The sequence below is a fragment of the Anas platyrhynchos genome, chromosome 22 (genome assembly GCF_047663525.1).
Source record: "Anas platyrhynchos isolate ZD024472 breed Pekin duck chromosome 22, IASCAAS_PekinDuck_T2T, whole genome shotgun sequence".
NCBI lineage: Eukaryota > Metazoa > Chordata > Aves > Anseriformes > Anatidae > Anas > Anas platyrhynchos.
In genome coordinates this window covers 5,115,842-5,143,458 of record NC_092608.1, presented here as the reverse complement: position 1 = coordinate 5,143,458, position 27,617 = coordinate 5,115,842, and the positions used below count along the sequence as shown (strand labels likewise).

At 49.9% G+C, this 27,617-nt stretch overlaps 1 protein-coding gene across 10 annotated transcripts in view; it reads right to left on the bottom strand.

The window, feature by feature from the left end:
• The window catches only part of DISP3 (dispatched RND transporter family member 3), a 136,343-nt gene that overhangs the window by 36,882 nt on the left and 71,844 nt on the right, over window positions 1-27,617 (bottom strand). For 2 of the 10 annotated variants that reach the window (XM_072026908.1, XM_072026911.1), the window contains exon 1: window positions 5,009-5,142. The exons of 7 other annotated variants lie outside the window; for them this stretch is intronic. The gene's annotated coding sequence lies outside the window, so the exon portion shown is untranslated. Of the gene's footprint in view, window positions 1-5,008; window positions 5,143-27,617 lie in introns of those variants that run through there. One more of the 10 variants, XM_072026909.1, reaches the window with a different exon arrangement.

Here is a 27,617-nt window from a genome sequence, read left to right as displayed (position 1 = left end):
AGACGTCTGTCAGGATGTCTTTCACCCCCCTCCAACCACATTGGCCTCTCCCCCTTCTGCACTATTTCTGCAACGTGCCTTCTATTCCGGAGGAGCCCTCCTCTATTAACAGAGCTTGGCAAAGATCGGGAACCGACTGTGCCAACTCGCAAGCCTGCTGCCTTCAGGCAGATGGCGGGGAAAGTATCCCAGCCTTGTTCCCCAAATCTCTTCTCCCAGCAAACAGAGAGAGCTCAAAACAGGAAAGAGGGACGGGAGCTCAAGGCTGCAGCCATCTGGGAGCCCTGCTCACAGCGCGGGAGGCAGCCCCCAGCTGGTGCCCTGCCTGCAGGGGGTTTTGTCCCCACGGCCCTGCTGCTCTGCCGGGGCTGGGAACAAGAACACGGGCTGCCCGGGGGGTTCAGGCTTCAGAGGTACAGCAGGAAAGAGGATATGCTCTGACTCTCTAAGGGAAGAAAAAAAAAGCAGTGATGCTACATCAAAAAACATCAGCATGGCTTATGAGTGGGGCAAAGCAAACCCCTCTGAGGCAGCTGGGATCCCCAGGAAGGCAGCCTGCACTCAGCCCCTGGCAGGACAGGCACAAATGGACCCTAGGGTGGGAAGTACAGCCAGGTCTGGTGAAATCCAAGCGCCTGGTTCGTGCAAAAGGAGGGCATCATCCCCAACCCCGAGCGACAAACATTACACCTTCGCAACTTGCTTTGCCAAACTTTTTTTTTTTTTTTAATATCTGTATTTCCACCCGCTAATGGTGCGGCACTCCAGTTATTAATCTTCCCTGTTTTTCAACACTAGAAGAGCATGACTCAGAAGCAGCGCTGAGATCTCAGAACTTCTCTCCTGGTGCTGCAGAGGACAGCTAATGACAGTGTGACCGGCAGTAGGGTCAGAAACACTGTTCTACCAAGTGCTAAGCCAGGCAGGTGTTGTAGCTGGCACTCAAAGCTCACCGCCATCAGTAGGACAACTTCCACTCACGGTTTACCACGAGCTGAAATATATTGTGGACTGGGGTCAGTGGAAACTCTCTTGCTGACTGCACCTACAGCTGGATGAAGCACTTAACTCTTACGCTGTCTCCTCCACGCTCCTGAATTATTCATTAAGGGCCAGACACTGCAATCCATACCCACACTGCGCTTAATCTGTCCTTTAAATTGACTTGCATTAGTCTGAGTCACAGGCACCACAGCACTGTCGGCGTTAAACAATCTCACTGAATGCAGCACAGCTATTCACAAAGCCTGGTCCTCCTCTGCAACAGAAAAGGAGGCAGGATCCAGCCCCTACAAAAGCCAGCAGCGAGGCTAGACCTCAGAGAACATCCACCCTGGTAAAGCTGCATCGGGATGAATGAACTCGAGTAAATCTGTGTGAAATCAATCATTTAAAGAGATAGCCTGTTCTGTGGTATCACAGGGGAGACGTAAGGGAGCGCTAGAAACTAATATTTCATCGTTCAGCTTCATCACAAGGCCTGGAAACGCATTACGCTGCCCCTGGCCACACATCCACAGAGCCGGATAGCAGCTCACACACACCTCCGTGCACAGGGAACAGGGAGGAGAGTGGAAGGAGGGAGGCAAAGGACACATCCCACTCTTCACTGGCACCAAAGGCCCTAAGAGCGAATGCACCGAGGATGTAGCAAGTGCCCACGCACCCCAGCAGCTCCCTCCTGTGCCAGCCTTGCACCTCCCAGCACCAAGGCTCCCAGACCACGTCGCTGGCTGGATCCTGAAATCCCCCGAGGCTACCGAAACAGACAGCAGATAAAGTCATGTCGCAGGAGAGCCAATTACCGAGTACCTTTCACCACTGCTCCTAAATCTATACTTGGAGACTTTTCACAATGGCAAAAAAAAAAAAAAAAGAAAAGCCAATCAGGTAAGTGAAAGGAGAAATTTGTCCACGACATGGAGGAATAAAATGGGGGTTGATTTTTTCAAATGAATTAATCTGTTCAGCCCTCATTTATGTCAGTGCTTGATAAGATTAGAGGATTAAACCAACTGAATGCTAAACGCTGCGTGCTAAAGAGAGCCTTGCCAGGATTTACTGCATGTTGGTATGCAGGGAGATCACGGCAACATCACCCAGAGGCCCTGGGACTCACAGCAGGACCTGCTCAAACTTCAGAAATAAAAATCACAGCTTATCCAGATTTTCCATATGCTGTCAGGGTATGAACTCTGATCCCTCTCCAGTTTCAGTCAAGCTTACTTACTAAGTACTCATACCCACCAGGCAAGTCTTGTATAAGCAGCACTTATCTCAGAGCACTGGCATCACAAGAGGATTTCAGATGTGCTGTGGTTTTTTTGGGGATGCAAAATGGTAACGCTGTACTCGCATCCTCCTGCAGTGCCATACAGAACGCACACATCCCACCACACTCCCAAGCTCTACAGTTACATACCCGTACCCGCATATCGCTGCTGCCCCCACAAACTCCTGCACAATACAGCATGTTGAAAACACTTTTCGCTGACAGTTCAGGAATGACAGATACAGAAGTGTTCGAAGTTATCTTGTAGCAGAATCACTTTTTCTTTTGGTCTGACAAAGGTATTTGTGATGTTTAATTCATTACCGCTTAAAAAGCACAAGATCTGGGGAGAAGCAGCCATGGAAACACGGGGTATTTTGAGAAATTTTGGCACCTGGCAAAGGCGTTCTCCCAAAACACCTGAAAACTAACAGATGTCAGCAGTTTGAAGCCCCTCGTTTCTGTGTCCCCCAGCACACACAGGGCCAGTCAGCTATTGTCACTTACCCCACTGCTGTACAGACAGCAGGCATCACACTTGTCAGCAGAGATAAGACCACCAGGATACTGCCAGCGAGGTAAATCTAGATAGACTAGCCCTTAGTTTATTTATTTATTTAACCCCGGGATGAATTTGGCCCTGTACTTCTCAGAAACTGAGTCATAATCTCCACCCCAGTGGGTGGCTGGAACGATGCTGATGCTCCTTCCCCAGCGCCAGGCTGGCTCTCCCACACCGTGCTGCTACAAACTGCCCTGGGCCAGCTGCCCTTCAGCTTTTCCCCACGTGTGTAAAGGTGAAACAGTCACAAACACTGACGGCGAGTTTCCCCTGGAATCACTTCCTATTAAATGGGCATTCTCCCCTCCTAGCGGAGTACTTTCCACATGAGACTATGGCAGGCTTTCAAAGGGGCAGCAGGAAGAAGAGGGGGATGGATCTTTTTATCATATTAAGCATTTCCTTTCTGTTTTGGTTGTCTTTTTCACTACTTCACGTCTTTTATTTCAGGCTCAGGGCCCCATCAAACTACAAGGCTCCAAAGGGGTAAAGAGACTGACTTGATGATTCTAACCTCTGAAGATGCATCCAATGTGATAAAAGAAGTGTAGCTATTGAAACGTCTCCCTTCAATACAGTTATTGTGTTGCTAGGTTTCCATCTAGACACACAGCTGAAGAGAGCAATCAAAGGGAGCTGATGCTGTGGATAATATCTTTATCAACACTTCATAAGGTTGTTGGAGAGGGAGAGGGGTCCCCCGAGCAAAGTTTTACTGGTGAGAATAGAAAACTAGTTTCAAAAGCTCGCCCCAATTTTCAAGGGAAAATTGTTCTAAAAAACCCCCCAAGCTTTTTGGGTAGCGGCCTTGATGTGTATGCACGCATAGCTTCGTGGGCACAGAGTCTGTGTGTTTATTCTGTCATTTGAATTGCAACAGCACTTCCCTGGCAGTGCACAGCTCCTCAGCCCACTTAACTGGAGGCTTGTCTTGTGCCACAAAAGCGGGCAGGCATCAGCCCGGTTTTAGAAGAACTTGCTTGCATATTACATTAAATCTTAACAGACTCAGCACAACTGTCAAAATGCTATCCCAATAATTGCATAAGCTCGGGTTGCTAACCAGCACACTGCTGTGCCTGTGCACAAAACAAAAGTACGAGTGACACAGGGTGCGGAGGCACCGCAGATACAAGGTCCTGGACCTGCCTGAGGGACCTGCAGCTCCCAGCTTTATTCCTCTGTCCCTGAGGTTTTCGGTAACACCCAGATCCAGCAGTTCCCACCCTGTCCAAGTGCCTGAAGTGGTTTCAGATCTGTCCGCAGGGGCACCATGCCCTACTCATTCTGTTGGCCATCACATCGCTGAGTAGGAAGGAGGGTGGTTGCTTTTTCTCTGGGACCTTTTCTGCTGGTGTCTTTGGAGAGCACCTGGAACAGGAAGGGTCCTGGACTGGGCTGCAGTGGGGGCTGCTGCCAAGCCGTGTAGTGCCCCTGCTAAGTGACCTGGGGTTTTTAGGTCGGAAAAGCCAATTTCTAAACAAGCCAGGACGGAACGGAGAGGCTATCCTACATGTGCGAGGTGCACAATTCTCCACACATCTTCTGGAAAAAGCTTTGACACCAGCTATTGTGAGGGATGGGAGCCGGGCTGGATCCGCTATCACCCCCGAGCAGGGAGGACGCCTCTCCTGGCTCTGCTCCTCCACAGGGACTCAGGCCAAGCCTCCCCAGAGCCGGGGACACAAAGCTGCTCAGTTGTGGCTCCCAACTTTTCCCCCAGGAGCACAACCCCGCTGCAGGCACGGCTCAATCAGCTCATTATAGAGGCAGCCTCCCCGGGAAGCGCTCTCCTTTGTGCATATTCATGAACTCTCCAGAGCTTCCAGGGAGAGTTGGCTAAACACACAACCGAGGGATTTAGCTGTTGTATTCGCAGGGAAAAAAAAAAAAAAAAAAAGAAAAAAAAAAAGTGCATGTGGGTTAAAATAAAGAAGTAAACTGAGGAAAGGGGCGGCGGGGGGGGAGTGGAGCGAGTGCAAGCTGCGCCCCGGGACCGGCCCTACCCGGGGGGGCACCGCACGGGCAGACAGGGGATGGATGGGCAGCGGGAGGGGGCTCAGATCCCCGGTCCCTACGGTCCCCCCCTGCCCCTCCGATCTCCCCCCCCCCCCCCCCGGTTCCCCCGGTCCCTCCCCGGTCCCTTCGGCCGCCCCGCGGGGCTCAGCACTCACCTCCGCCCGGGGGGGGGCGGCAGCAGCCGGGGGCTCGCAGCGATGCCGGGGAGGGACCGCGGGGCCGGGTGGCCGCCCTGCAGCACCGCGTCTGTGTCTGTCTGTTTGTCCGTCCGTCCGTCCGTCCGTCCTCCAGCCGCTTTCCCCGACCCCCCCCCCCCCCCCAGTAGCCCTCACCCCGCCGCTTTTTCTCGCCGCTCCGCCGTAACCCCCCCCACCCCCTCCGGGGGGCGAGGGGCGGCCCCGCCGGTCCCCCCCCCCCCTGCGGCTGCGGAGCGGAACCGGAGCGGATCCGGAGCGGAACCCGGAGCGGTACCGGAGCTCCCCTCCCGCTGCTGGTGCCGCCGCCGCCGTTGTCGCCCCTGCGGGCTGCGGGCGGCGCTGCGGCCGCGCTATAAAACCCAGCCCCGGGCCCGGCCCCCGCCCGCCCCGGCCCCGGTACGGCGCCACCGCGGCCTCCGGAGGGAGCCCGGGGGTACCCCGGGGGTGAGGGGGGTCCCGGCGGGGGGCAGCGGGGCCAGGCAGCCCCGGTCCCTGCGGCAGGACCGGCCCCGAAGCGGTGCGGGCGGTCCCGAGCCCGGTACGGGGCTGCTGGCTGCGTGCTCGGGGCGGGGGGCAGCGGGGTGCGCTGGGCTGGGGTCCTGGGTGCTGGGGGAACTCCTCCAAAGGGGTGCTTGGCCCCAGTGCGGAGAGGTGTGCTGCACAGCCCGACCTCTAACGGGACTACAGACCTCGGCTTCCCGATAAAGTCCTCAATAAAGACATCCCCGACTGCGGGGGCTTCGCTTGGTGTTGACAGGAGGTCTCTAACGAGTGCTGGCGTTTATTTATCACCGGCTTTTTGTGACTCACTCTGGGTTTGGAGGTGAGAGGAGAACAGTCGGGTCTCTGCTCACCCATCCCAGCCCTGTTCGCAGCGTGGACCCCTGCGAGAGTTGGGTTGTGTCGGTAAATTGCTGAACAACCACCTGATGGGAACGGCTTTGCATCAGGCTGGTGACCTAAGGGCGCTTTGCCCAATTCTCTTGCTTATTATTTGAGTGTTGATGGTGCCTAGGAAAAAAAAAAAAATCCCCCCCACTCCAGTTTTCAGACAGATTTGTCAATTAAATAACAAACAGGGGGTGGCACAGCAAAAAAGGCCTGTCACCTGCGTCTGTCTCCAGGCAGGCGGCTGGTGCCAGAGGCATCATGTTCGTCCTGATGCATCACCCGAAGTGAGCAGGAAGCCAGGCAGACAAAGGCAGACCAGCATCTTCCTTGTAGGGCTCCAAGGAATACAAATTTAATGAGGCTTCTGAAGTGAGATTGCATTTCACCAGCCTGGCGCGTTTCTGCCAACGCCGGGGGTTTCTGCAGAGAAGGTGGTGGTGAGGGGCTAGCGATTGGGTTGGAAACTGCAAGTGTACGGGAAGGGGAAAAATGGCTTTTCCTAACTTTGGCAGCGATGCGAGCGGAGCCCACGCTGATGTGAGGGACAGCGCTCAGTCAATCACAGGGCAGAGGCAGCAAGCAGCAGGGAGTTATCAGCCGGTGCTGCGTGCGAGCACTCAGACAATAACACCGTTCTCGGCAGCGCTCCGACAGCCCTCCGGGCACAGCCAGGCGTAGGCGTGAGCCCACGGCAGCTCCCTGCTCCCCTCCTTGCACGAGCACTCACTGCACGAAGTCCCGCAATGCCCACACGGGCTAGCAGGCACAGTGGTGCTGGCACACCTCACACACGATCCATACCACTCTCCTCTCTGCACACAGCAGTACGCTGACTTGACAGCTTTAGTTTTTAGAACTTGTTTGTGGTTTTCCAACAGCATGAATGCTCACGGCACCTTCCTCTGCCACACTATGAGCTATGCTAGCCCTTAGCTGGACTGGAGGTTTCTCTTGCTATGCTAGCACTTACATGAAAAGCAAGCCCTTCCCTGGCAATGCACAGACGCTCAGAACGCCAGCCATTTGTTAAATATCCCTCCAGAAACACACAGAAGTCCTCACAACACTCAAAAAGCAACTGGAATGCTCACCTGGATGGGAGGGGGCTGGCTGGAGGGTCGCCAGTCCCACCCTATGGCACCTCTGTGATTTCAGTCTCTTCCTGTTCTGCATTGGCAGGAAAGAAAAGGTTTCAAATATTTGGAGATGGGAGATGCCGGATGGTGCGTGTTTTAGCAAAAAGTGGAAATTCTCACAGCTGGCTTTACGCTTCCATCCCTGCCCCTCTGTGCTCAGAGAGCGTCAGCCTCTAACCACGATCATTTCCCTTCCTCGGGCCTCACAAATGTTCAGCAAAACGGTGTGTGTTGCCAAAATGAAAAAGTGGTTCATTACTGGTTGACATCAGCAACGCCGAATGTGTTTTACTCAGAGCCACGTTGGAGCCGTACATGAGCAGCAATATCAGTGCACATAAACACAGCCCGTACCAAACTGCAGCTACATTTCTTGTTCATGCCCGTACAAAATGGTTTCACGGCTCTGTTACAGCCCTCGCTAACAATGCAGACGCGGATACAAAGAATTAGCATAATTTGTGGCTTGCAGTAACCCCGCGGTGTGCACGGGCGAACACCTAGCGCGCAGACGGCTGCACATCCTCATTAACCACGCGGGGACACCAACAACACGTGGCTCCGGGAGGCATTAGCACCGCTCTGCAGCCTGCCTGAGCAAGCTGCGCGTTCGCAGCCGCCTGGGCACGTGCGCAGAGGCGCACGGTCACGGGCAGGCAGGGAAAGGATTGCTGCTGGACCTAACGGCGTTCCTGGCTAAAGAAAGGCTTTCGGGGTCGGGAAGCTGAGGGAAAACGTCTTCCCTTTTATTCCTGCTCTCTCACCTTCTCATATCCTCAGCACGACCGCCTTCCACGCCAACATCAGACACCATCGGCCATTCCGCGCGCTTGTATTTACGGCCCCTCTTTGAAATTCTGACTGCTCATCTATGCAGAATAAAACTACCCAGGCAATCTTGCCTGTTCAGGTGCTCATTACTAAAGCGTTAAATAATGCCAGGCAGGCTCTCTCAGGCCTTGTAAATTTTATCTGGGGGACTTGCAGCGTCCACAAGGTCTATTACTGCCTGATTGCCTGAAAGGCTTCCCGGTTTGCACCAAACGGCACGCCATGCAGAGGGGCTGTGTAACTGAACTCCTATTAGGCGCCACTGCTGGCTTAGGAGCTGGGCTCAGCGAGGTGAAATGTGTGTGTGAGTGCAAGCAGAGGCTGCCAGCACATCCCTGGAGCTTACACGGGGCTGCCAGTGCTTGTGCAAATGGATGTGCGTGCCTGGCTGGCACGGGGAATGTCAGGATCCCAGGGGGTGGGAGCAGGGACATGGCAAGGGTCAGGATCTGTGGGGCTGGGCTCACCCCATAAATGTCACTGCACGTCAAGCGCTTAGGGGTGAGTGGGGTTTAAGGTGGCAAAGCTGGGAACAGCATCATCCCGCTGAGTTCAGACCTTCCCCACTGGAGCAGCGTTCTCCATGTGCCTGCTTTACATTGGAGTTCAGGCCAGGACTCAAAGCAAGGCTGTTTGACTATATCAGTGAGCATAATAAAGTGGGGAGGAAATAAGGAAGAAACCCAGGAAGAAAAGTTAAAAGCCCCCAAAGCCAGAGAGGTTCTGCTCCATCAGTTGCCAGCTGCGTCCCAGGAGAATCTGTGGGTCCATCCCTCACCCCACAGCTCCTGGGGGCAGTCCCTAAAGGATACTCAGCAGCAGGTAAAGCATGTTTTCAGAGGGAAAATGCTCTGTAGGAGACATCCCTCACACTGCAGCCCTTTTGAAGTGCTGCCGTTTGTTTCTTAGTGCCTTCCTGTCTGGAACTCAGACCTTTCTTCCTCCCCTTTCCCATCCCAAACGTCCTGCTCGATGCAGCATTAGGGAAACCGATGTTTCCTGCCTGTCCCCAAAGTTAACAGAGCCGCATCACCAACTGTTTCTGTGGGCCATGTATTTATCAACCTCAGCCCTGACCTGAGCGAGCAAAACAGCTTCTGGATGCCACCGGGTCAGGCCCGAATTCAAACTGCCAGCCGCTTCTTTCTTCCTCAGGCAACACCAGTGCTCAGAATTATGTTAAATATTTCCCAGCTGCAGCAACAATCCCTTCCCCAAAGAGCGCAGCGGCGAAGGCAGGCGGCCAGCCAGCCCCCTCTTTTATTGGATACCATTTCTCATGCATTTCGCGGGAGCCAGATGGCACCATCTGAACAGCAGTGAGCCGGGAAGCCTTCAGCCGTGGCAGTGGAAGGGAAACGTGCCCCAGCCCCACGCACAGCAGCGCGGCGCTGGAGCCAGCCCCGGCTCGGGCAGGGAGCGCAGCTGCAGCCTGGCTCTGCCCGACGGGCTCGGGGTGCAGCTCGGCGCAGGATGCTGAGGTTTTTCTAAGCAGCAGCAGGAATTCGCACGTGCAGACCTAAATTGCTGCTGCTGACAGGTGCAGCCCCGCAGCTTTGGGGGCAGGTCGGTGCCCCAGTTCGGAAGGTCTCTGGGGAAGGAAGGCTCGGCTGCAGATTGCACACAAAAAAAAGGAAGAGAAGTAAAGGGAGGCGAAGCGTATTCCGCACCCCTGCTGAGCGGGGGGCATTTTCCTTGCAATTAAGTGAAGTTAATGGTTTTATGGAAGTTATTTGTTTAAAAGGCCTTCGCTGCTCTGTTTAATGGAGTTTCACCAGCACTCCCCAAAGGCGCACAGACTGCATTAGGATCCCCGAGCTCGCATCCTAACCAAACAAGTCTTCTCACCCTGACATCTTTGCCCTGCACGTTCGGAGTGTAGGAGTACCAGGGCAGCCGTGCCTCCTGTGCTCACCTTTCCACTGGAGTCCCAAAGCCCCAGGATGTCCTGAATATTCATGATATAAACATTAGCAATAAGGATTGTGCAATTTGGACAAAGATATATTTTAGGCGGAAGAACCGGGAGAGAACAACTGAGAGAGAATCTTTACTCCTGAGCTCTGGGAACTACTGAATAGCATTTTCCTGAGCTGTAACTGGTGGTTTTAAAATGCAAATCAGTCTTGGGTTTTGAGAGACATTGTAAAAAAAAAAAAGGCCCATGCAGCAAAGCTTTATTGTCTTGTAATGAATGCGGGATTTGCCGAGCTGCTTCGTGCCAGTGAATGCACAGTGGATGCAGGCCAGGGACTCGAGAAGTCCTGAGGCTTGTCCCCAGCCAGCTCTGCCACTGACTCACCGTGCAACCTTGAACATGACATCCTTTCCTTTATTTCAGCATCCTCATCAGAGGACAGAGGGAAGGGGAGAGGGATGAGGCCATTTCTGTGCCTCCTGGTGACGTTATACATTACAGGTCACTCCGAGGTGGAAGCCAGCAGAACAAATGCAGCAGCTGTCTCCCTGCAGGGACCGATGAATCAGGGTAGTGTTGCCTTGTTCTTAACGGTATTCCTCTCATGAATGCTGCTCTACTTCTACTTCTCCTATTCCTATTCCTATTCCTATTCCTATTCCTATCCCTATTCCTTGAGCCCCAGAGTGTGCAGAAAACCCTCCACAATTGTCCTCTTCTTCTCCACATCCACCTGTAGAGCATCAAATACCATTTTACCTGCCCCTTAGTTAAAGAGCTCTTCCTAAATAGGCTCTACACTACAAATCATAGTAGGAATTGAGCACAGAAAGGGAGACGTGATGTGAACTTTTACCATAGATAGATTTTCTTCAAATTAATAATGATATACACAAAAAATAACAGTCAACACAGAGGCAGGATGGCCTGAGGCTCATGGCAGTCAGAGGACCCCTCTATTTCCATTGTTGCTCTGCCATAGATCCCCTCTGGGACCTTGAAAAAGTCACCCTGGCTCTCTCTGCTTTGGCCTTCCTTTAGCCTTTTGCTCCCTTCTCTACAGCCTGGTGGTGGGAGAGCTTTGGGGAGCCATTTATTTGCTCACTGCTGCCTCTCCTTATCAGCTGCCTTCATTGCTCTCAGCCCCCAGTGATTGTGAATTTGGCCCTGAAGGGTAAGCTGCTGTTTTCTCAACGTGCCCCTTCAGAGCTGCCCTGTGCCAGCCGCAGCCTGCAGGTGCCTCCCCCTGCGCTCTGCCCTGGGTGCAGCACCGAGGGAAGGCTGCCGAATGTGGCATTTAGAAACTTTGCTTCATTCCGCAAGGTCACCTCAAAGAGGCCAAAAATCCCAGCCGGCTCACGCCAGCCTTCACTTATGACTCACCAGAGAGAATATTAACTGGTGAGGAGAGGCAAAGAGCGCCGTGTTCCACTGCCAGTCCCCTGAGGCCCCTGACACCGCGGAGGGAGCGCTGTTAGCCGAGCTCTTCAACCGCTTTTCGCTGACAGAAATGCCCTGGCAGCTGCCTGACCTCCGTGTAGCACCACTCGCAGGTCCCCTCAGCCGCCGTGTCACCGACAGAAGTCACGCACAGCCCTCTGTGTCCTGACGCATTTCAGAAGCGAGCTGAAGGCAAAATCCTGCAGGAGGAAGGCGCCGCAGGAGCAGCAGTCACACCGGGGACAAGTCAAGGCATTTTGGTAATAAAAAGCCAATATTTTCAAATCGGGATGCCCAAAGGTAGGTTTTCTAATCCATATTTAAACACCTGAGCATTAGGCCTGCAGCTCCCATCACCTGTAACAGAATTTCTGAGTGCTCAAAGCTTTTCAGACCCGGCCGTTTGTTTCCAAATACCTAAATGGGAATAAAGAGCTTCTCAGGAAATGCTTTACTGTGCCAGCAAAAAATTTCATCTCTTCAGAGGAAACACAAATCTTTACGAAGCACTGTCTGGAACCCAAGATATATTAGTTTAAGCTGAAATATTTGGGGTTTCAGATATTACTTTCTGATGTAATAAAAATAAAATATGCTTAAGCAAAGCACTCTCTCACTCCTTTTCCCACCAGCTTTGCAGTGGGGACAATCAGCAGGTTCTGCATAGTGGTAGAGGCTGTATGAAAATGCTTCTGAGCATCAGGTGGAAGAACTGCCCAGTTCAGGAAGCCAGAACAGAAAAAGAATCAGAAAAAGGAAGACAAGAAATGAAATTAAACCATTCACATGCTGAAATAAGGCTGCATACCCACTGCCGCTTTGGAAATGTTACCAATCTCTTTGGCCACTGGAGAACCAGGAGAGCCTGCAAAGGTGACTGTGGGTAAGAAAATTAGCAGAAAGCAAAAATTCCCATAAAACAGCAAAGATTCCCAGAAAAAAAAAAAAAATAGTAGCAAAGTGCTAGGTCAGAAAATTCCTGGAAAACAAGAAGTTCCTAGGAAGGTTCTAGGTCAGAAATTCCTAGCAAGGAAAATGATTTCTGGAAAGCAGCAACTTTCTCTCCTGGTGTAAATCACCATCAGCAGTGTGTGGGAAATGTTCCAGCACGCACGTACAAACCCAGGGCACATTCTGGCCTAATGATTAATGCAAGAGAAGATGACACTCCAATTCCACGCATTTATATCAGGTATTTTTCCTATTAATGTCACTTATCTGGAAAAAAAATAAAATAAAAGTGTGTGTGGGGAAACAGAGGCCAGATTCATAGCTGCTGTAAATCAATCCCGTTCCATCCTGACCTCAGAGAGGTAAGCTGGTTCCTAGCAATGGAGCACATGGCTAATATGCAAACACCCAGTGGTGGGGGTTCTGTACGGTAACTGCTTGGCAAATAAATCTTTTGTCCCCACTTTAAAATAGCTCACATAGCTATCTCAGCATCGGCTATTTATACATTGGGAAGCTAAGCAGCTAAGTCTTTCATCTCCGGACCCTTGCACCTAGCATTCTGCATCCTGCCTTAGTTGCTGTACCAGAAATAAAAGCTCGTGCTGTTTTCACACCCCAAGCAAACAGGGAGCACAACTGAAACCCTCCACCTGTTCACAGCGATGCTTTGTACATTGCTTCATGCAGGTGTTTCCCTCTGAATACCAGCCTGAATATATTTGAACATCACGGGGAAGGAAGTCAAAGCTTGTGCTGGTTCTCTCCCAGGGACCCAAAAATGCCCGGCACAGGGGCCATGCATGTGTCCGAGCATCTCAGCCCAGGCAGAGGGGAGATGTGGCTTGGTTTCTACCCAAGAGGGTGGTTTCAGGCTCTGGCAGGGCAGCTCTGCCTGTTGCAGTGTCTCCAGGTCATTTCCTAGAGCCTGTCCCACCCATGTCAGTGGGTTTGGGTCTGTGTGGCTGGCTGTGAACTGGGGCCACAGCAGTGTGGGGACAGACCCAGCTGTGCTGCCTCCAGGGTGGACAGAGGGACTGCTGGCACGTGGCTATAACTGAGAACTCAAACCATCACTGCAGAACAGCCCCTGGTTGCTGAAAGTGGAAAAAGTGTCCTTTGGGAGGTGAAGCTGGGGGAATATCTTTTGCAGTTGCTTTTAGGGCACACCCCTGTTTCCAAACACAGTGTTATTAGTGTAAAGTGAGGAGTCCAAGCAGACAGACAGACAGACAAAACAGAGCCACTGGAAAAAGCTAGACTGTAGATAAACCCAGACGAGTAGATTGATAAAATATTCTTAGGCAGGAAACAGACAGCATGAAAAACAGGAAGATGGAGAGAGAGATTTAGAACTGAACTTAATACTTCTGTGATTTATTTGCATTAAGCTCAGGCAGTGTGTGTGGCTTGGGTTTTACTTGTTTATTTTGCTTCCCCGACTGCCTTAGGTGCTGGCAGAGAATTATTCTGTCGAAGTTGCAGTCCATGGGAGGTTTTGGAAATTTATTGTCCCCGGGGAAAAATGAGAAGAGTTTCATAAAATCCTGTCAAAGTTTTGCAAATTCTGAAACTCAGAAGAGAAGGAGTTACATGGGAAGCTGTCTACATCTCCTCCCTGTAGTGAGAGCCCAGCTTTGCCTCCTCGCATCCAGAAGACCAAAAACTATCAGCGGCCTTCTTACTGTGCTTCGCGCGAGGACATTCTGCAAATTATGGACATTTTGTCCAGCCAGCCTTCCCACAACAGATGGCAAAGCAGCGAGAATGGCCAGAACTGGTGGGTGGCGGGGATGTTTACTTTAATAAGGCCCAGAGATTAAAGTTCTACCGGTGCCCATCAGCAGTCTGTTACATTCATTCATTTATAATTATTTCCCATTTTTCCCTGCAGTTACATTTTAGAATTGTCATTACTTGGATCCCTACAACTATGCAATGTAACTGGCACGACTCTGCTCCTGAGCGGGGCATCCGGGGTCCCTCCCGGGATCCTCTTTGCAATATCCAAGCCCTGGCACCAATCTGTGGGACACGGAGCCCATCCCAGCCCTCAGAGGTAGGACTGTGGTCTTGCAGAACCTCTTCTGCTGTCCAAAAGAGCAGGAAGGAAAGTGAAAAGGCCAGGGAATTTATGGGTACAGGAGGGAGAACAGCCAAAAGAGAAAAAGAGTGAAGGAGAGAAGTGAGGGGATTAAAAATGGTACAGCAGAAGAGGATAGCTAGAGCACAGCACCAGCCCCCATAATCCCTGCTGAAGGATTTGAGCAAGATGGATAGAAAAGTTGCAGAGGGAGAAGTATCTAATGTCTAGCATGAAACTCTGGGGAAAAACTTAGGATGGGAAAAGGAGAAAGTTAAAGTGGGAATAGAAGACAGAAAGCCACTGAAGTTGTGCACTTAAAAACCCAGCAAGCCCAGGTGTATGAACAGCAGAGATAGGGGCAGGGAGAGGCAGCTAATGGAGGTGCTTGTTCAAAAACCGTAAGAAACCAGCTGCTCCCAGCCCCCATGTAAGCCCTGCTGCCTGCAGAGTCCCAGCTTGGAGCATCATCCATTTCCTGGGCGCTCCAGCACCAGGGAGCCACACTCTCCCAGGTGCTGTTTGCTTTTGACGGATGCTGCTGTGACACATGCAGCATTAAACCCAGCAAAGCGAGCCTTATTGGATTCTGAAAACCAGGGTCCATCACCACTCAGACTACTTATAAAACTGTCTGGCTTGAGAACAGCAGCAGCCTTCCCTCGGGCATGCAGGAGGCATCGCTTACACCAGCACGAGCCCTCCCACGTTCACTGTCTGCATCTACTCCAGGCCCTGCAAGAGAGCAAACCGAGCAGCTGACACATCCTTTTCCTACAATTTTTGGTATTTCCTCTCAATGAGTCTTGTTTTTAGTGGTGATGGGCTTCAGGAAGCCGTACACCACCACCAGTCATCCAGCTGGGAGGAAACCCCTGTGGGTGGGACACAGTGGAGACTCATGAAGCTTTTGATTTAGGGGATTTGCATCATCACAATAAGGGTCTGCGTGTTGCCAGGCCACAGGAGAGGGATGTGTCTTGTTTCACTCTGTGCTCTACCAAATGGGCTCCTCATCCAGCTCCTGTTTCCTGGGAGAGGCAAGAGGGCGAGGAATGAGAGCTCTCCTTCACCGTGACTGCAAGACGGAGTCAAGGGCTGGCAGACGGGCTGAGGGTCACTGTCTCCTGCCGTGGCTGTGATCTATGACCACTCTTCGCTGCGGTTTGAGGTGTGAATGGTGCCAGGCCAGCTGTGACCTTCTCTGCCCCTGAGCCTGGATCCCCGAATGCTCCCTGTCTCCAAGAAGCTTTTGCAGAGAGTCTCACTCTGTGCTCCTGTAATGAGCTGCACAGCACGGTATGGAATTAGCAGAATCTAAGTTATTAATTGTCTACAACAATTAGCCAGGACGCTTGGGCCTTCAGGCACCTTGGTTACGTGTGGGAGCCAATTACAGTCTCATACATATTCATGCCAATTCATCCACGAGCTGAGAGCTGCTTCCCTGGCTCTCTCCACATCTCCTTTACTCCAGCTCACATCCAGCCCACCTGGAGCCAGGAAGGAACAGTAGTTTCCTTTCCTTGCACGTTTCACCGAAATCAAATATTTGCTGTGGCTATAATTGATGTAATGCAAATGCAGAGGTAGCATATTTGGCAAACAAGCACAGAAACCGGCCAAACCTTGCTCGTACCTTGCAAGAGGAGATGGGGAGATGTTGCTGGACCCCTCACTCGCTCTGTCAGCATACCACAACATCTCATCCAGCCCAGCTTGAGGAGCGATACCTTTCACAGTCAGCTACAGCCATAACCCCATCTGAGACCACAGCCTCCCAAATCCCAGCCCTCACGGTGCAGGTCAGTGTGTTGCCAGTGAATTTGGTGGTGTTAGACCAATTTATGCCCAGTGAGGACCTCAGCAGCAAGTGCTGAGTGAGACATTGGGCTGCTTATCAGATGGCCTCCCTCTGTAAGTTTTTTTCATAATTTATCTGGTATTTTATATTTCACGGAGGGAAAGGTCTAGAAACAGCCTTCATCACCAACCCCATTCTCAAGGCCTGTGAGCACCGTGCTCTCCCCGACGTGGGCTCAGCTCAGCCTGTTCTGTGCACAGCAGCAGGTCCCCAGCCCGGCCGCCTGCCTTGGGGAAGGAGTGCTGCATGGAAAGCACAGCTGCTTCTCTCCTTCGGGTACAGGCAGCTCGAGAAAATAGCTTGAGAGGTTCCAGAGGGAGAATTTCCAACGTTTCTAAGGAATTCACTCATCTAAATTTTTTCAAGGAAAAAAACACAAGACACTTCCCTGCCACACCAGACGTTGCCATGTGAGGGCTCACCTTGCTTCAGACTCTTGTGCAGCACCAGGTAAGGCACATAATGCCTGCTCCTTGGTGAAAACATGGGTGTGCTAACACATCACTGCTGCCGAGAGGTTGCTCTGAGGTTCTACGGGTAAATATCCATGTGCTCTGCTCCCAGGAATAGGGTGACCCCATAAAACCACTGAAATTTCGCTTTACCCCAGCAAGAGCTGGAGCCAGTCCCAGGTAAGTGCACAGGGCTGCAAGTGAGCTCCCCTGAGCGCCTTGGTCAGAGCCTGCCCGAGCAGGGACACGTGTTTCTGAGAGCCCATTGATCCATCTGAGTGCCCATTTAATATCTCTTTCACAATAGCTATCCAGGAGCTAAAATGTTAAATCTATAACCTACTCTCTAGATTTATTGTGCTGAAGGTCGTTATGACTTTTGTGGGCTTTAGAGTGCAAAATAATGTTAGAAACACACGTTATTTATCTGACACACTATGGTGACTCCTCTCCAGCCACCACTGTCTGCCGTGGAAATAAATCCTGGCCCTGTGTTTGGGAACCAATGCTATTTCTGTCACACAGGAGCCCAGCTGAAGCTTTTGAAAGAATCTGATTTTAATATTGCTAATGTTGCTTTTTTTATTTTTGTGCACCCAAACAACTTCCTGAAGGGGCCTGACTGGTTTTGCCTTTCCAGTCATTTTCAATCATCTTCTTCTCAGGCTGGCGAGAGGCAGGTCACAATTTCCAGAAGTGACTTGTGACTTGGGCTGCTTTGCTGCCATTACGGCCACCACCTCAGTAAAAATCAATAACAAATTAAACCACGCTAAGCAGCGTGACCAGTGGAAGAGCGGCTGCAGGCTGCGAGAGGGAAAGGGCTTGTATATTTAAAAATTGAAGAGAAATGGAAAGAAGATAACTTTGGGGCTTCATCAGAAGCAGCCATGCTGGCGAGGAACTAGTATGTACAGAATGCACTTTAGCCTCCTGCATCATCCTTAGCTTGTGACGAGGACACAGCACTGCAGACTGTAGGTTTCTCCATGTGCTTTTCAGTGTCTGTCTTGTTCCCCTACAACCCCCCCTGTACAACAACAGGGTGATTCAAACCACCTGCACTAAGGTCCAAGCTCTGCTGATCTGTGTCTCAAATTAGTGATTTCAGAGATTCCCAACACGTTGTGATCTATTGCTGGTAAATGTACACATTTTATCTCTCAAGAACTTAATTTAACCTCTCAGCTATCTGCTGCTTTCTTTCTTCCCCCTTGTCTGCTTCCTCGTTTGTAATTTTTCCCTTTTTATTGTGGGGATTCTGCCTGTTAGGGGAACTTCACAGAAGGAAAATAAACAGATCAGTATTCGATGTTATGCTTTCTGTTTAGAAGTTTGTTTCTCTTTCTTCTTCTATTGCATCAATATTAACATGTTGATTCATAAGCAAAATGAATAAAGTCTATAAATACAATTTTTCTTCTTTTTAAATCATGAAGCTCAAAGTTATGGTTCCCACAGCAACTGTAACTCAACCTCTATGTGCACATACATTAAAGGCAAGGAAATTATCACCCAAGGCAGCAATTGAATATGCGTGAGGGGATTATGGTACTGACAGCGGAAGGACTGCAAAAGGTTGAAATCCCAGCAATGTGAAACGTTTCAGCTCTGTCTGTGACAAGATGTCAAAAAAAAAATAAAAAAAAAAAAAAAGAAAAAAAAAAAGAAAGAAAAGATCTCAGAAATCTTGATCTTTATGGACTTAAATGGGATTCAACTCTGCAGCATGCAGAATTGCTTGACTGAGCTGGTATTACCTTTACTGGTGAACCCCACTGGCCTTAAAGATGCTAAGGCATTCCAGAGCCAAAGATGGTGCCACTGAGCCTACACGTGTGCCTCTCCCATTATATGGAGCCCGTGGGGCGACCCCAAACCACACAGAGCTGGAGGGTCCACCAGAACCCTCCCCGTAGCAGAGCACAAAGCTACAAGAGTCATTAGAGGATCTGCTGCATTCACACACCACCTGCCAGCTTTCCCCTGTTCCAAGCCTATATGTTGCCCTTCTTTTCTGGGAGAGGCAAAATTCTGAAATCTGGCTTCTCAGAAAGGATTGGGGCCCCCAGGGACACAGATGAAAGGCTGGCAGCCTCTACGGACAAGAGGTCTGAGCCCTTCCAGCTCCTCTGTACTGCGGCTGCCAAGGCAGCCAGTCACTGAAGGGAAGTGTTCGAAGCACAAACGGAGTCCCGGGGGACTCTGGCTAAGTTATTCCAATTATTTGTACAATAAGATGAAAGAGGGACGTCTTCCCGTTTCATGAAGGCTTTAGCAAATAGAGTCCACCAAGTGCTGATGCTCCTTTGTGAGGCCTGAGAGCTGAGAACTAATTAGTCCTAAATTATACCCCTGACAAAGACACAGCAAGGAAGCGGGGAAGACGTACACATGCCAAACCACTACAGCGTCCTTTCAAACGGCAGATCAAACAGGCACCACCACTTCAGAGGGCCAAGGATGCCTCAAGCAACCGGTTGGTATTTACGTTGAACAGCAAGGAGAAAGGCAGAGGAGGGTGGGAGAGAGAAAACACAAAAAGAGCTGGCAGGAGCGGCTGTCCTCAATCCTCCCTCTGCCTTTCCCATAGGGAAGGGGTTTCCCTTACATTCAGGCCTTCGAGATCTGCACAGCTGCTCTCAGCACCATTTGCTGTCATTTTCCATCGGATGTACTTTTAACAGGCTTCACAGCCAGCCCTTTTAAATAAACATGAAGGCAGCAGCTCCGCAGAGTGCAGCTGGAGTTTGCAGAGCGCCGTTTGATGCGTCGCGTGATGCAGGAGATGGCGTGTGATCCTACAATTAAAGGACGCATCACAGTCCAGCCCAGGAAGATTAAGACAACTGCTGCTTTTAAACTTTCTGACCACACAGAGCAGCGCTGGGTGCTTGTTTCGCTCCTGTGAGGAGTGCTGCGGAGAGGAGGGTCTGCTCCTGCCCCCCTCCAAGCCCTCGGGAGGGAAGAAGTTCCCCCCAGCCTGCTGCAGGGCACAGAGGCAGCCTCGCCCCTTTAGCAGCCAGTTGGAGGCATGCACAGAGCCAGTGCCAACCAAAGAAATGCCTGGGAGGAGACACAGCCACAGTGCTTTAGCCAAAGCCATTTCACACCGAGAGTGTCCTGCAAACAGTCCTCAGCGCTCCACTTTCATGTCTTTATATGATGAACGCCGTGCAGTGCATGCTTTATGTTTCCCTCTGAAGTATGTGTTTGGCCTTTTCCAGAGGCACAGCCCAGGATCCGACACACCTTCACTCCGTTACCCCCTGGCAATCCCACACCTCCTCTGCTTGTGGCGGGGTGGCTGCATCTTTGGACTGGCACGACAGACACCACCTCCAGCTCACAAGAGTGGTGACAGCCCAGAAAGAAGTCCTAAAGCTTATCCTAGAGCACAGAGCATCAGAAAGCCTAAAATCAACTCTTTGTCCCACAAAGTCCATTCTGTGACGAGGCAGTTCAGGAAATGCCGAAGCTGTGTCACAGCTGGGCCCAGTTTTGGCTGGAGGAATCCCACGGCAGTCCCTGGAGCAGCACCCAGCTGGGCCCAGGGATCAGCTAAAAACCCCGCAACCCCTGCCCAGCAGCCCCTCTCCCTTTTCTTCTTTTTCTTAGAATCACAGAATCAAACTGCTCGGGTGCTTGGAGCACTTTGCCAGCTGTGTTTCTCTTCCTATAGCTGCCTCCGGACCTTTGAACTTTTGTCCCAGCCCAGAGCCAGTCAGCAATGCTATAGATTTCCTCACCGGCGCGTAGCTATTAAGTTACTTAAAAGTATTATCAAAATCTGCGAGCTGTAAGATTGGAAGAAGCCCTCTGCCAGCCCTCCCCTTCAGGATTTAACTAACCCGTCTCGGCACAGCTCCATCCTCCCTCCCTCCAGTACCTCCTCCCTGGGAGCAGCCAGTTAAACACAAGTTGCTAAATCCCCTCGACTGTCCTGTCTTGTCCTAGCCGTTCCCCTGATGTAAAGCAAAGCCCCCAGGGCTGAATGCCACTGTGGCATGAATCATGTTTATCGTGACAAGAAACAAAGAAGGGAGAGAACAAAGGAAAAAGGAAAGAGGAGAGAAAACAAGAAAGGAAAATACAAACAGAAGAGTGAAAGGGAGGGATATAGATAGACCCATTAATTTCCTTCTGTTTGCTCTGGGATTTAAACAACAAGCTGCTATGTCTCTGGTTTATCTTGGTTCTTCAGCTGTGAAACGTGCTGTGCTCCAGCGTCTTCTGAGCTTTAGAGATTTGCCAGGGAGCTAGGAACGAAGCAAGAGGCTCAGCAAACAGAGATAGCAGAGGCGGCTTCATACATCACACTCCGAGGAAATTCATTCCTTTCAGCGCTGCCCATGGGTGAAATTACATTATATTCTGTTTGGATAATTGGATGTCATATACCAACCGACTTGTTATAGGATGGCATTTCCTTCCCTACCGAGGCTGTTAGCAGCACCCCAGGACAGGGAAGGCAAGGCGAAGGTCCCGTGAAGTGTGGAGAACAAAGTAAGGACACCGAGCTGCTGGCTGTGAGCTGTCCTGGTTCCCTGCTTGACCTCTCGGGGACAGGGGAGGGAAAGAACAGGGGAGAGGAAAAGCATATAGGGCCAGGGATGAAGGAAACAAGAGGGAAGGGAGCAAATCCAAAAGAGGAGAGAAAAGGAGGAGAAAGTAGCAGAAGGAGCTTGGTTTCAGAATGTGCTTTAGGATTTCATGGAGAGGTCATTTTGTGTGTGACCATACCCAGGAACATCTCAGCAGGCACAGCAGGACTGGTGTGTCGGTCTCACAGGGCAGCTATGGCACCGGTCTTCCAACTGCAGCTTTAGGGAACAGCCTGCACGTGGGAAGGGAGAATGGATATCCTGGGGGATTTTGCCAGCATGAATGCCAAGCTTTTCCTTCTTTTCTGTTAAACTGGGATGGGATGCAGAGAGAGGTCTTTTAGCTAGAAATTCACTGGGTGAGCAAGCCTGGCTATGGGGGCAGGTCACGCTATGGCTTCCCATTAATCCCGTAGTCTTTCTTTTCTTTCTCTCAGTGAGCACCACAGGGGAATTTGGAGTCTCCCAGCCATGCCTCGCTGCCTTTTATATTCACCACTTACCTACATTTGGTCTGAAATGCCCTCAATTTCCCCCTCATTGTCTTCTTTCTCGCAACTCCTCACTCCGCTTCGTTGATGGCTTTTTAATAGCACAGTTCGAGTTGTCAACACGCGCCGGAGGACAATCTCATGTGTCATAGTGCCCTGGTGCAGCCTGGGAACCCCATCTGGCTCAAGCGAACTTCTTTTATTGAAATAATCTCTCCTCCCTGCTCGTTATTGAATCGTCTTGGCTCAATGGCCTCGCTCAATATCAACTTTTCATGCTTAATAATTAGTGCTGGAGAAAAGAGTTTCATTGAATAAGTGTTTAATGTCACACATGATTAGGAGATGCTGAGATGACCCAACTAGGCAATTCAATTTGAGGCTGCGACTGCTCAGACGAGGGACAATTAGGAACATGTTCTAGACTGTGGATATATGCTAATAGGTGCCTGCAAAGATATTTACGGGAACTACACCCTTCTCCTCCATCCCATGTACTTTTATCTCATTTCAAGGCCTACAAACAGATGCTAGCCTTGATTTTTCCACTTGAGTTGCACCATTCCCCCATGCAATGAACTTCAGAAACCTGTGTTGCTATCAGTTGATGGCAACAATTGCTGCAATTCTCCCCTTAATTTGATAGAGCCACCAGGTTTGGAAGCAATTTCCAGCCAAGCACAAGCACTCAAATACCTAGATCTGCTGAAACCTTTAAATGTCAGCATGCCCACAGCTGGGCCCCAAACCACATGCTCATTTCCTGTCAAGAGCAGAAATTCTGAAAGTGACTTTTCAACAGCGAGACCTAGACAAGCTATAGATGCAAACCACAGTCACAAAGTGCTTGTCTGTCTGTCTGTCTGTGTGTCTGTCTGCCTCTACCACTACCTACCTACCTACCTACCACTACAGACAGTCCGTCCTTGGCCAGGATGTCTGTGTACTGTTAATAACGACTGATGTATTTAGTCCCCAAAGGCTCACTGCTAATATCTCATATTTCATACATGGAAGGCATGGAAAAAATGAGATGCTGATAAAAAAATAGGTACAGACCAACCAATATATTTAGGAGCAAAGACGAGACAGAGGTGCCTAATTATTCTGTGGGATCTGGACATGATTTTCCCACGGCAGCCCTACAGTGAGTTCTGCCAGCTCTGGGGTTACTGTCCGACTGATGAACCATCCTTCCTCTGCATAACCAGCTACTAACAGGCACTCTGCAAAAAATGTGCTCTCCATGCTCATAGGGTGTGAAATCCTGTCTTAAGCACATCCTACCAAAGTGACTTTTCCCACTTAAATTCACTAACACACCAATCTGCCACATCTTCATACATATCACGCTGCTCTCAGCAGAGATAATAAGACAACTTTCTCAATGAAACCTACATTCCTCCCTTTCTCTGACTCCCTCATCCTCACAGAGCCTCCTCCCCCACAAACCCTTCAGTGTAGCATTTTTAATAGGATTTGGAAAGCATCTGATAGCAGCTGTCAGCCCTTTACACCTGCACAGTCTGCACTCTGCTCTTCCCAATAAATGAGCACATTGATCTATCAATGCAAGACGTATTTCATTTTCCTGAAACTTCTGATCTGCATGTTTGTCCCAGAAGAAAGAGTGACTAGATGAGAAATGTGCTCCCTGTTTACAATGATATTTTATGTGCAAGAGATTGATTTACCCTTATAACCACCAAATTCCCTGCTGAAAACCCAGCAGAGCCCTGCATAGCCTGCATAACCTAAAAGATGCCTGTAAATACTGAGTGACCTTCTTTGCCCTGGGGAATAAAGCAGCAGAAGAGCTGCCCACCTCTGTGCCTCTCGTTGGGTACAGGACGCAATGATGCCTGCACTGTGTGAGTCTGGCCCTGCTCTGCTGAAACAAGACAAGGTTTTGCCACTGAGAAGAGAGGAGCTGGGCCAGACCCTCCATGGCAGAAGCCAGGAATGCAATGGAAAGCACAGGAAAGCACGGTGAAGGCAAGGTGCAGTCACATACACTGCAGCTGGACAAGTCTCTCCAACTGCTGAAAAGCTCTACTACAACTTTTCAACAACTGTTCCTGATAGAGAGGGTGTCCATCCTGCGCTTGTGTTCGTCACAACCAAATGTCATGCTGGGTTTTAATTTCAAGCTGGCCTGGATGGAAGAGCACTACTGAGTCACCTCCATGCCTCGAGCTATCGATCAGCCCTTGTTCTATTAAAATAAATGCATTATTTCCAGGAGACACCATGGAGAGCTCCCATCTGACAAGCTACCCTGCTTAGCTTTTTTTTTTTTGAGGCTAATGTGGTCACTGTTTAAGGATAGCCGGACTGCAGGACTATTCCCAAAGCATACCAATGTAGGCACTGGCTGAATGATTGCAGGGACAGGGCTGAGAAGATGGAAAGGTGAGGGTCAAAATCTATGCAAAGAGAAGTGGCCTTTCCAGTCACCTGGAGTTCTCCCCTTCCAATTACAAAATGATGAGGCTCAGGCATGTGGGATCTTCCCAAGAGAAATCTGCAGCCTGTGATGGTTTCCCTCAAGGCTCTGTCAAGCTGTGGCGATTGCCCTACGCTGGCCTTCACATAATTGGCACTATTGGTATTTTTCCTAGGCAGCCCTGCTTCAAAGTGATTGCAGAGGGTGTTGTTATCAGCAAGCTAGTGAGCATTTGGACAGAAAGCACCATACTCCATCACCATAAATATTTAATTTTTAATTAAACAATTGGGAGTTTTTTTTAATTTTGCTAATTTCATCTCGGTTCCCATTCTGCTGCAGCAGCAGACGAAAAGTAAGGGGCAGCAGAAGATACCAGGACTACCACAGATCACCAAAGTGAGATTCATCTTCCCAAGAACAGCAGGAAGCAGGGACTTCTCTAGAAAATAAATCTTGATTTCTCAGCTACTCGAGGGTCCTTATCCAGAACTTCAGCTAATGACATTCTGCGGCTTGAACAGGCTCATTTCAGGATGACCTTAGTTTCCTGCTTGTTCTCCACTTCCCTTCGTCACGCTGTGTATTATTCCTGCTAGGATGTGTACAATAAAGCAAGATAGCTTCTTTTGTTTTTTTCTTCCCACCCTGATATTCACAGGCAGACACAGTGAATAATTATGCATGCAGGCACCAAAAAGAGAAATCACTTGGATGAATTAGGGACTTTCTTTCATTGTTTACTTGTGGGGGTGAGAAACTTACTCAGATCAGACCATATTGCACATGGTAATGGAACGCAATTACCCAGTCTTCTCCATCTCAGAGGAGAACAAAGTAATTTGAAAGTCCTTGGAAGGTGAAAGAGGGGGAATTGAAACCAGAATCAGAGCAAAAGGAGAAAAAGACCTTTGAAAGAAGTGGGGCCACTTGGTGTTTATTTTACTTGTGAGATTTCTTTTAAAGCCAGACATTATTTCAGAGGTTTCCAGCCCCAGCACATAATTAATGAAATTAAGGTGAGGAGTTGCTGCTAAATATTTGCTCACGCTACAGGGAAAAGAAACAGTGCCAAAAGCATCTGGACTTTTACAGGCAAATAAATCAAGAAAGAGAGGTGTCTCAATTACTCAGACTCCAGAGGGGAAAAGGACCTCTCTTTACAACAGAGTTTCCAGTAATGGTAAAAACTCACAGCTCCTCAAAAACCCCACTGCCAGTGCCCAGTTTGCAGGCACAGACCACGACTGTCTCTGAAGTGTCATGTTTGTGACTATGTCCTTCAGTGTGCTACTGGGGCTATAGCATAGGGTTATTTAGGGACAGCCGGGCCATGGTTAGGAGCTTTGACACTAGTCGAACTGGGAAATGCCTGCCCTTGAACTGTTTGTGCAGTGAGCAGCTGTTAAACCTCTCCCAGTCCCTTGGGTGCCAGAGCTGGCCCCAGGACCCATCCATCTGCCCATGGCACGTGTGATGAAGCCAACTGCGCTGCAGACCAAACACAAGGGTGGCCAGCTCCTGCTCTGCAGGCCATACACCACCATCAAGTGAGGTTTGGAAGGAACATCCCTCAGGCCACTCTTCCTCACTCCCCGGGATTTACAACACGGTTAGTTAGGCACGGTGCACCTCTTTCAGATGCACCTATCACTGGTCTCAGGGAGAGAAGACAAATTAGGCTTCCAGTCTAGTCCTCCAGCTGCCAGGTATGTGGGGATGAATGGCATGCAGTAATAGCAGGTCATCACACCCGCACTGACAGTGCTGAAAAATGGGGTCAGCAGAGAACCCAGAGGTTTTCCAGGGTCTTGCACTCAGCCAGCAATTGCAGGTTAGTGTGTGATAGACCGAGAGGCCGCATCGAGGAGACAGTTAATAAAAGCAGGACTAGAGGAATCAATGTGTTCTGACACACCGGTGACAGATTGGCAAGAGGGACAGATTTAATATCCGAGCGTTATCCTTTCCCAGCCTAAGGGCCCTGAAATTGATTGAATAAATTAAAGCATTGCTGTGGATGACACTAGAGTTAAGGTTGTATCAGCACTTCCATCTTAACTCCCTATATTCTTTTCTCTGAGGTTTTCTTTTTCATGCCTTGGCGCAGAAAACTTACTCCTGTGCTACAACCTGGCTGAAAACATCTTAGCTACAGTGCAATTTTACTACTATTATTTTCAAGAAGAGGTAAAAAAAAAAGCAGGGAAAGGAGGGCAGAAGAACTGAACAAATAGTTCTATCTGTGCGCCCTTGAAATCAAAGGCGCACATGGCCATGTCAAGCTACTTCTGAAAGCACTACATGCTCCTTCTGTGTCATGGTCAATCTCTCCTTGCAAATAGTGAAAAGGAAAATAGACTTTGAAAAGAAAAATGTACAGAGGCCTCACAAAAAAAAAAATAAAAATAATTAAGCTGTAGGACAAAATCATCTCTGTGCAACTTTGCTTGCATGCAACATTATTCATTCTTCTGTTACTAAAAGCAGCCAAGGTAATTGCTGATGAACATTCTTCAACTTTTATGCTTTATTATCTCTTGGCAAGTCTCTCTCCCAGTTGTCAATAGGTTTTTAAGTCACAACAAATCCAAGTGCTTAGCTAGAGTCAGTTGCTATGACAGAACGGGGCCCTTCGCTGGGCTGGGCTGATCATCAGTATTCCCAGGGCACCTCTCCACTGAGTAGGGAAGATGAGGATCTTACAAAAAATGCTCAATATTTTCTTTAAAGCATCAGGCACCTTCATATGAGGGAAAAAACTAACCTCTGCCCCTCAGAAATGGTGTTATGTCTCTTCCAAAATGAGATTTAAAACTGCATTTTATCATTTTCATTTTTATAGGCTGTGTCACTTTCCCCAGCTCCTATACCAGCCGCTGCTGGGTCAGCAGCCTCTCAAACATCACCAGAGTGCTACCCAGACATCTGTTTACGTGCGGTTGGTTAACAAATAAGGGGTGAGCAGACCAAGCTCTGAAAGTTGTGTATTGCGCATAATAAAGATTGCTTAGAGCAAGTGGCCTCTGCTGTGCGGTTCTTTGCATTAGTGCTCAGCATCACAGCCTCTAGGAGAACGTCAGCTCCAAAATGGGAACAACAAAAATTTGATTTCTCACATTTTTTTTTAATTTCATTAAACTTGCTGTGCACAAAAGCTCCAATGCTGAGCACTTGGTGCATCGCTCATATCAGCAGTTAGCCGTCTGACCCCATCTCCCTCTTCTTTTCAGCAGTGCCTATGGGGCACTGGGGAGCAGTTTCAGCCCCTTCCCTTTGCGAGGAAGCAGGTGTTCAGCAGCTTTGCACAGCCTCACGTTTCACCAGGCAACGCAGCAGGGAAATTTGCCTCCTTTCCCTAACTGGCACCTGCCAAAAAGCAGGATGGTTCCCAATAACTGCATCCCCGGTGCCCCGGGATAAATTTGCGCCCGAGAACGCAGTGACTGCTGCTGTCCTT